Raw genomic sequence first — 7,986 nt, forward strand, 5'->3', positions numbered from 1 at the left:
AGAATAAGAAATAGAAAGTCCTCTGAACAATATTATATATTTGAAAAAAATGATAGAAATGGCTTTTCTGATAATTTTGCAACTTTAATAATTAGATGTTTATAACTTATAAACATTTAGTTATTAAAGTGGAAAAATTATCAAAAAAGCCATTTCTATTAATTCTTTTAAGCATATATATATATATATATATATATGCATATGTATCTGTATATGGGCAATGTGAAAATTAAAAGCAACAAAACAATTAGCTTCACTCATTAGGCTATGGCCATAATGGGGAAAATTCTGGGAGTTTTAATCAAATGAATCAACCTCAAAACTTATTTTAAGGCTTGGTTCTATCAGGTTCTTTGTGTTAAAGAAGGAGCTTGCTACAGAAGCACGTGATCCTTGGCTAAGATTAGGATTAGCCATTGTAATTTGAGGCCAGAAAGAGATCTTGAAATACCGAAAAGTACTAAAATCTCAGTATCTGAATGGTAAGTAAGATGCTGTATGTACATTCTGATGTTGTAAGAAGAGGTGTTACAAAAAATGCAAAAATCTTAAACATAGGCGCAGGCGTGGCTGTGTGGTAAGAAGCTTGCTTCCCAACCACATGTCTCCGAGTTCAGTCTCACTATGTAGTACCTTGGGCAAGTATCTCCTACTACAACCTTGGGCTGACCAAAGCTTTGAGAGTGAATTTGGTAGACAGAAATTGAAAGAAGCCCTTCATACACACACACACACACACACACACACACATATACACATGTATGTATGTGTTTGTAACCCCCACCACTTCTTGACACCGGTATTGGCATATTTACATCCTTGTAACTTAGCAGTTTGGTAAAATAGACCAATAGAATAAGTACCAGGCTTTAAATATATAAGTACTGACTGATTTATTAGACTAAAAATTGTTTAAGGTGGTGCCCCAGCATGGCCACAGTCTTATGACTGAAACAAGTAAAAGATAAAAGATAATATATATGCATGTGTGTGTGTGTGCGTGCTTACCCCTCACCACCGCTTGACAGCCTGTGTTGGCGTGTTAACGTCCCTGTATCTTATTGGTTCTGCAATAGGGACCGATAGAATAAATATCAGGGTCGATTCATTCGAATAACAATTCTTCAAGGCGGTGCCCCAGCATGGCCGCACTTTAATAACTGAAACAACAATTAATATATAAGCATATATACAAAAAAGAAGGTGTATTAAATCACTTCAGCAAGAGCAACTTCAACGTAAATGCAGATGAAACCAGCTCCCCATCACTAATCCCATACATTTAACAATAACTGAAGGGATACAACTGAACCTTTTAAATTATCCAAAGGGGCAACTGAACTAGCAAATGTTACCAAAGAGGAAGCTGATACAATAAATAAATAACAAACAAATCTGCTATAAGTACAAGGCCAACAGTTTTGGTGGTGGTGGTGGTGGGAGCTTGTCGATTACATGGATCTGAGTGCTCAAATGATATTTATTTTATCGGCTCTGAAAGGTTGAAAAGTAAAGTTGACCATTTTGTCTGGTGTAGGACCGATTCTTCTAGCTCACCACCTTAAGTAAATAAATAAATAAATCGATAAAGAACAACAAATTCATTTTCGATTGCTTGGTCGAACATTCTAGAAAAGAATACGCAAAGGAAACACATGCCAAGCAAATTTGTCAAGTAAATCATTATAAATTAATCAGAGAGAGAGAGAGAGAGAGAGAGAGAGAATTAGATGGAAATGACATTAAATTCTTAAGGGCAAAGGACTGGAATTTACTCCCCAGATGGCCATCATGAATTAGCAGGAGACGTACAAACATTTTTGTCGGAAATTGAAATTTGTTGAAACTTTTGCCGACAAAAATGATGATGAGAAGGAAGAGGAGATGGAGGATGCTGGTGTTAACAATGATGAAGATGGATGACAATAATGATAAATCCTTACTTGAGAACAAACCGAATTTCTTTATCACTTGACCGCAATACTAACAGTGCGTCTAATTTCTAAATGATACCTAAAATTGTGAAACAAAATTTAACCAGAGGTGAAATGTCGATCACCAACCGACGACAGGAAGATGAGACAAATCAGGCAGATAAAGGCGGAGTTATTGTACTATTGTGATAATGAATGTGGAACGCTACAGGAGTCTCGTAGAAGAACAATTAAATAACCACACATTTTATTCAGAAATTCTGATCAACATTGATCATCTTATAATGTGATAATTCAATGATCTATCACTGAAACATCCATCAGCGACAACAGATAGAGAATGACTCAGTCTGACCGTGTTTAAAAGAAAAACCAGGAACCTTTACGGTCCCTTGAAAATATACAATTCAAAGGAAATTGAAGATGCAGTGCAGAAACAAAACACCAAATACATCAAAATAGAAAATCCGATAGATCTGAAAATAAGACTTATAATAGTCGGCCCAGCTTGTTCTATTTATTGTCTAAGTAATTTAATTGACATCATTTTGAAATCGCTGTGTTTCTTTATGCCACATTAAATCCATGACAGCATTGATTTTCTGCCGCATCTTTCAGCTACAATAGATATAAAAGTTCTCCATATAAATTTCGGTTAACTAGATTTATACAGGCATACCCCATGATTTAGGCATTGCTGATTGAAAGTACTGGATGAAAAACATGGGGTATCAATTCTTAATGTATTATTATTACTCGATTGTTAGTTTGAATTGCATTACGATTTCTCTTGAAAACAACTCATACTGTTTCGATGGAAATATTGTGATCCAGCCTAGAGAAACATGAACATAAAATTTGCACCTACTTAAGTGGTACCAAAAAGTAGAAACCAAAATCAATTTGGATTTTGTTTGACTTTGAATTGTCATGGAAACTCAAATGAATGCTTTATTATATGAACAAAATCTATTCGAAGTGACAGTTCAGTCACATTTCGTGTAACCTTGGGCGGGTAAGTGTCTTCTATAGTTCCGGATCAACCAAAGCGTTGTCAATGGATTTGGTAGATAGAAACTGAAAGAAACCCGTTGTGTATATATATATATATATATATATATATATATATATGTGTGTGTGTGTGTGTGTGTGTGTGTGTGTGTGTGTGTGTGTGTGTGTGTGCGAGTGTCTGTGTGTATGTTTGTATCTCATCACCGTTTGACAACAGGTATTAGTGTTTACATTCCCATAACTTAACGGTTTGGCAAAAGAGACCGCTAGAAAAAGTACCAGACTTTAAAAAATAAGCGAAGAAATCAATTCATTCAGCTAAAAATTCTTCAAGGCAGTGCTCCAGTGTGGCCGTAAGCTAATGACTGAAGCAAACAAAAGAAACCTGTACATGATTATTGAGCTCACAAGGAAGACAAGTTGTCATGAATTTGCATTTCTGGATATTCTAATAATTAAAGACTCAAAAGCAGATACTTTTTTTCGTAAAACACCGATATTCATGAACAGTTGAGTTCCATTTCATGCCACATATCCAATCCAAAATGAAATACCCCATTTACCTAACTTGGAGAAGATATACAAAAAATATCTGGAGACAGAAAAACAAGAAATGAGCGTTTAGCAAAGATGGAAAATTTTTAACGTTCCAGAAAAATCTGCTATCTCTAAGAAAGCAGGACATCGGAAAACGAAACAAGGAGCAAGAGTGCTGAGTGCTATGAGAAAAAGAAAACAGCCACAAAGAATAAGATACCCTTTGTTATAACCATATAAATGTATGAAAGTAGATATTTTTTCTGTAACAAGGACAAATCTGTTATCTGTTAAACAGTGTCCACAATTACATCTATCCATTGTCAAGGAAACCAATATTCAAAGACAAAAACATTCGAAACATTTAAAATGGAAATTTAAACCAGATCAGAATTTGATCAAAGTGAAGGCCGCATGAGTATCAAAAGAGATCGATAGAATAAGTATCAGCCTGAAAAGAAGAAGTTCTGGGGTCGATTCATTCGATTAAACATTCTTCAAGGCTGTCCTCCAGCATTGTCACAGTCTAATGAGTGAAATGAGTAAAAGGTAAATTAGTGAATATACGTAATGGCCATTGATACATTACATTTTAATGCTTTCATCCAGTAGTGAATTACAGACAAATCCAGTATATCTGCCTGTCTCTCTTTCTCAACCTACCTTTCTATCCTTATAATTATGTACGTACATATGTATGTATCTAAGCACACGGACATATAGACATGCACGCACACATATACATATCTGAATGCTGATATAATTTGTAGAATTTTATATATGATATAAAGAAAAAAATACGCATTGGGCAAACCGGAAATAAATTCGATGAGGGGTTACAGATACACAGACAATGCATTAGACAACTGCAATACAAGAAGATGCCATTAGGCTAACAGCAGGATAAATATTATGAATGAGGATTTTAAATATTAACCCCTCCTTTATTTTCCTTAAAATGGACAATATCTGATATTAGGTCTATTAAAAACAAATATCTTATGGAAATTTTCAAACCAAAGTTAAATGGACATAATGACGAACGATTAGGGTTACATCAATAGTTTTCAAATTGGTTCATGAACGTTGCGACGGCAGTCTCCTATAATATATACAACGGTGCTACATTTAGGAAGCTACATGGCTACACAATTCACCCGTTACTTCTGTAAACTGGTTAAGGCATTACATCTAAGATGTTGGATAGCATAACCAGTGACAGCAGTAATCTTATCTTATAGATACTATAACATTACACTGTTCACCTGAAGATTCTTATAGCAAAATATGAGAGTACTAATGAATTGTGGTTATCGGTTTAAAATCTAGTTATATTGAAACATTTAATGACCAATATGTTATCTTATAGGTGCAGGCGTGGCTGTGTGGTAAGAAGTTTGCTTCCCAACCACATGGTCCCAGGTTCAGCCTGTGTTGCACCTTGGCAAGTGTCTTCTACTATAGTTTCGAACCAAACAAAGCCTTATGAGCGGATTTGGAAGATGGAAGCTGAAAAAAGCCTGTCGTATGCATATAATAGATTCTCTAAAACGTTAATCATGCCCTATGGACACAAATGTATCTCTTGAGGCCTGCTGTTGCCTTGTAAACCTTTTGCTAAATAAAACAAGTTGAGGACTCAGTTTGCTCGAGTGCTTGTGGATCATTGACTGTGTTTTCTTGAGTGGACGACAAGGCCTGATTCACTTCATGCCACAAAACCACAATGACACGTATGGCTTCCATTTAGAGGAGCAACATTTTCATGTGTGTTTGTGTGTGTGTATGCGTGTGTGTGTATGGTGTATGCGTCTGTGTTTGTCCCCACCACTGATTGACAACCAATTTTGGTGTAACTACATACCTGTGACGTAGAGGTTAGGAAAAAATCCCGCTAGAATAAGTAACAGGCTTAAAAACATTAAATACTGGGGTCAATTTATTCCACTAGAATTTCTCAAGGCGGTGCCCCAGCATGACCACAGTTTAATGATTGAAACTAGTAAAAGATAAAGATTACACACTAATTTCCTAACGTTTGCCTATCTTTATATCTCCCTGTATTTTTACGTACATATGTATGTATGTATGTATATATGCATGCATATATGTATAATGGAGGCCTCAAAAGACATTTTAAGGTCCACAGTGTCATGCAACGCTGGCAGAGGCCGCTGCATTAAAGTCCCCCAAAAGAATCAGGGCATTGTTTGCAGTCATATTGCAACTATGCATGTTATGTGATCCCAGTTCTTTATGGTTCAAGTACAGGGATACGGAAAGGGAGAGGACGTCTTCATACTGAGGATTCTCCTTATTCTGTCGGGTTCAGAAATCTCCTTTATATTTCAGGTGGTTGCAAGTTTTTCTGTTCGTGTAAGTTTTGTGATGTCAAGCAACAAATCGCAGGAGCAAACACTCTCTGTTGCAGTACTTTGCCAGGAAGACTCGTTGGCAACGCTGCCGAAGTTGGTAAGTTTGTACAGTTTTGGATGTTTGCACTGAAAAATTGACTGTATTGTACGTTTTAAAGATCTTAAATTTCAATATTATTTTACACCGTTTATTCCTTTGGAATACAACTAATGTTCTCTTCGAAACATATATCGAAAGTAAAAGAATCTGAATAATATTTGCGTTCAACTCCATTTATTTACTTATTCTATACAAATTACTGCACATTAACCCAGAGTTTCTACCTTCGAATAGGTCACTACATCCTTGTTACTTGCGTGAATGTTGCTACCCTGATAACTGTTTATTGAATTTTCCGTGTTAACTGTAAACAAAGGATAATTCATTCATCCATTTACACACACACACACACACACACACACACACACATATATATATATAAACGACTTGAGATATTCGTTCTGCCTTTGGTTTTGATTTTTCCTCAAATATAATATCAATATAGTATAATATATATACAGACATACTAGAATGAAAAATGCGAGCGAAGGATAAGAATATTCTTAAGTATTTAATAAACCTTGGAAAATACAGGACAAGAAGTAAGCTAATGAAAATTTATACAAATCCCTTTCAAACGGTATAGATTACAATTATGAAGAAATTTGCGGGGAAAATTTTTTCGGGGATTTTCCCCATTTTTTTAAGCCACAGCCTTTGAAATGATGGGGCCGGGGGAAGAGGCATCTTTGTATGAAAAAGTTCTGAAAACTCTTGTTTTTTGCACCCCCTCCCTCATCATACCACTCCGGACATATTCTGGCCAATTTCATTTTTTTGGACTTCAAGACAATGGGAAGAGCATTTTTGGTAAAAAAAAGTAAAACAAAAATTGTTACTATTTTCAGAGGGAAAGTGAGTTATTTAAGGGTGATTTGGCTGTTGTTTCTAGCACATTCAAAGATAACCCTCCTCGTTTATTTAGCACTCTCGCATGTATTGATGTTTTTCAATATTTCCCCCCATAAATACATTTACATACTATAAAAAAGAAAATTTGAGAAATTAGGAATTTTTTGCAACCCCACTCCCTGTCCCCGATTGTCTCTGTTTAGAAATTAAAATATTGGAGAGCCTAAGAAGTTCATTGCTGGCATTTATCCACAGTGATTTTAAAAAATCACGGAGATGTACTCACATAGCAGGTGACTTGATCTGAGATTGTGTGCTGAAACAAAAACAATGACAGCGTAGATGTTTGTAAGCCATTCAAGAAATTTTCATTCAATAAATAATGTTTTTACTTTATGAATACATTAATAGAATAAACGATCGGTTTTCCAACTAGCGAAGGAAAACTTAAAAGACAAAGTGAGAGACTTTGCAAATGAAAATGGAATACTCTGCAGTGAATACGATGACTGTTTAAATATGTGAAGAATTATACGCAGTGAATGTAATGAATATTTAAATTTGCGAGAAATTGGAGTTAAAAAAATTCGAATTAACTTGTCTTTAGGCTAGGCTGAATTTACTTGTCTCCGTGCTAAACCAACAATAACCATATATAACGATGGTAATGTGTCAATTCATTACTGCTGTTTCCAACGAATTTCTTAATTGATCAATGAATACACGAATTATACAATTAAGTATATTTTAAAGAATTTCAATTCCTCAGCATGTGCATATTTAGTGATTCCATGATCGACGCTGGTCGCAGAATGAGTTTACCAAATCAAATGGTTTTGTAGGAGGGCAAACTTATTCTGTGACCAGCAGAATTGACACCTATCCATCGTTTGTCATTTATTTATTTACAATTCACCTCTCTCGGAACATGCCCCTCTCGTGTTCCGAAGTATATTATGAACCATACATATTTAATATAATGTGTGTTTCTCATTTAGCCCAATAGTTGATGATATTCTCAGTTGGGTTCATTAATTGTAAACATAACCTGACTATCTTTCTGCCAGTGCTTCTCTACCAATGTTTTTATTCATCTGTAATTGCTGTGGATGCATTTTAATTCTGACCCAACCGGGTGCCTTAACATTTAAGTGCCTTATTCACCTGAATCTTAATG

The sequence above is a fragment of the Octopus bimaculoides genome, chromosome 21, assembly GCF_001194135.2.
Source record: "Octopus bimaculoides isolate UCB-OBI-ISO-001 chromosome 21, ASM119413v2, whole genome shotgun sequence".
Classification (NCBI taxonomy): Eukaryota; Metazoa; Mollusca; class Cephalopoda; order Octopoda; family Octopodidae; genus Octopus; species Octopus bimaculoides.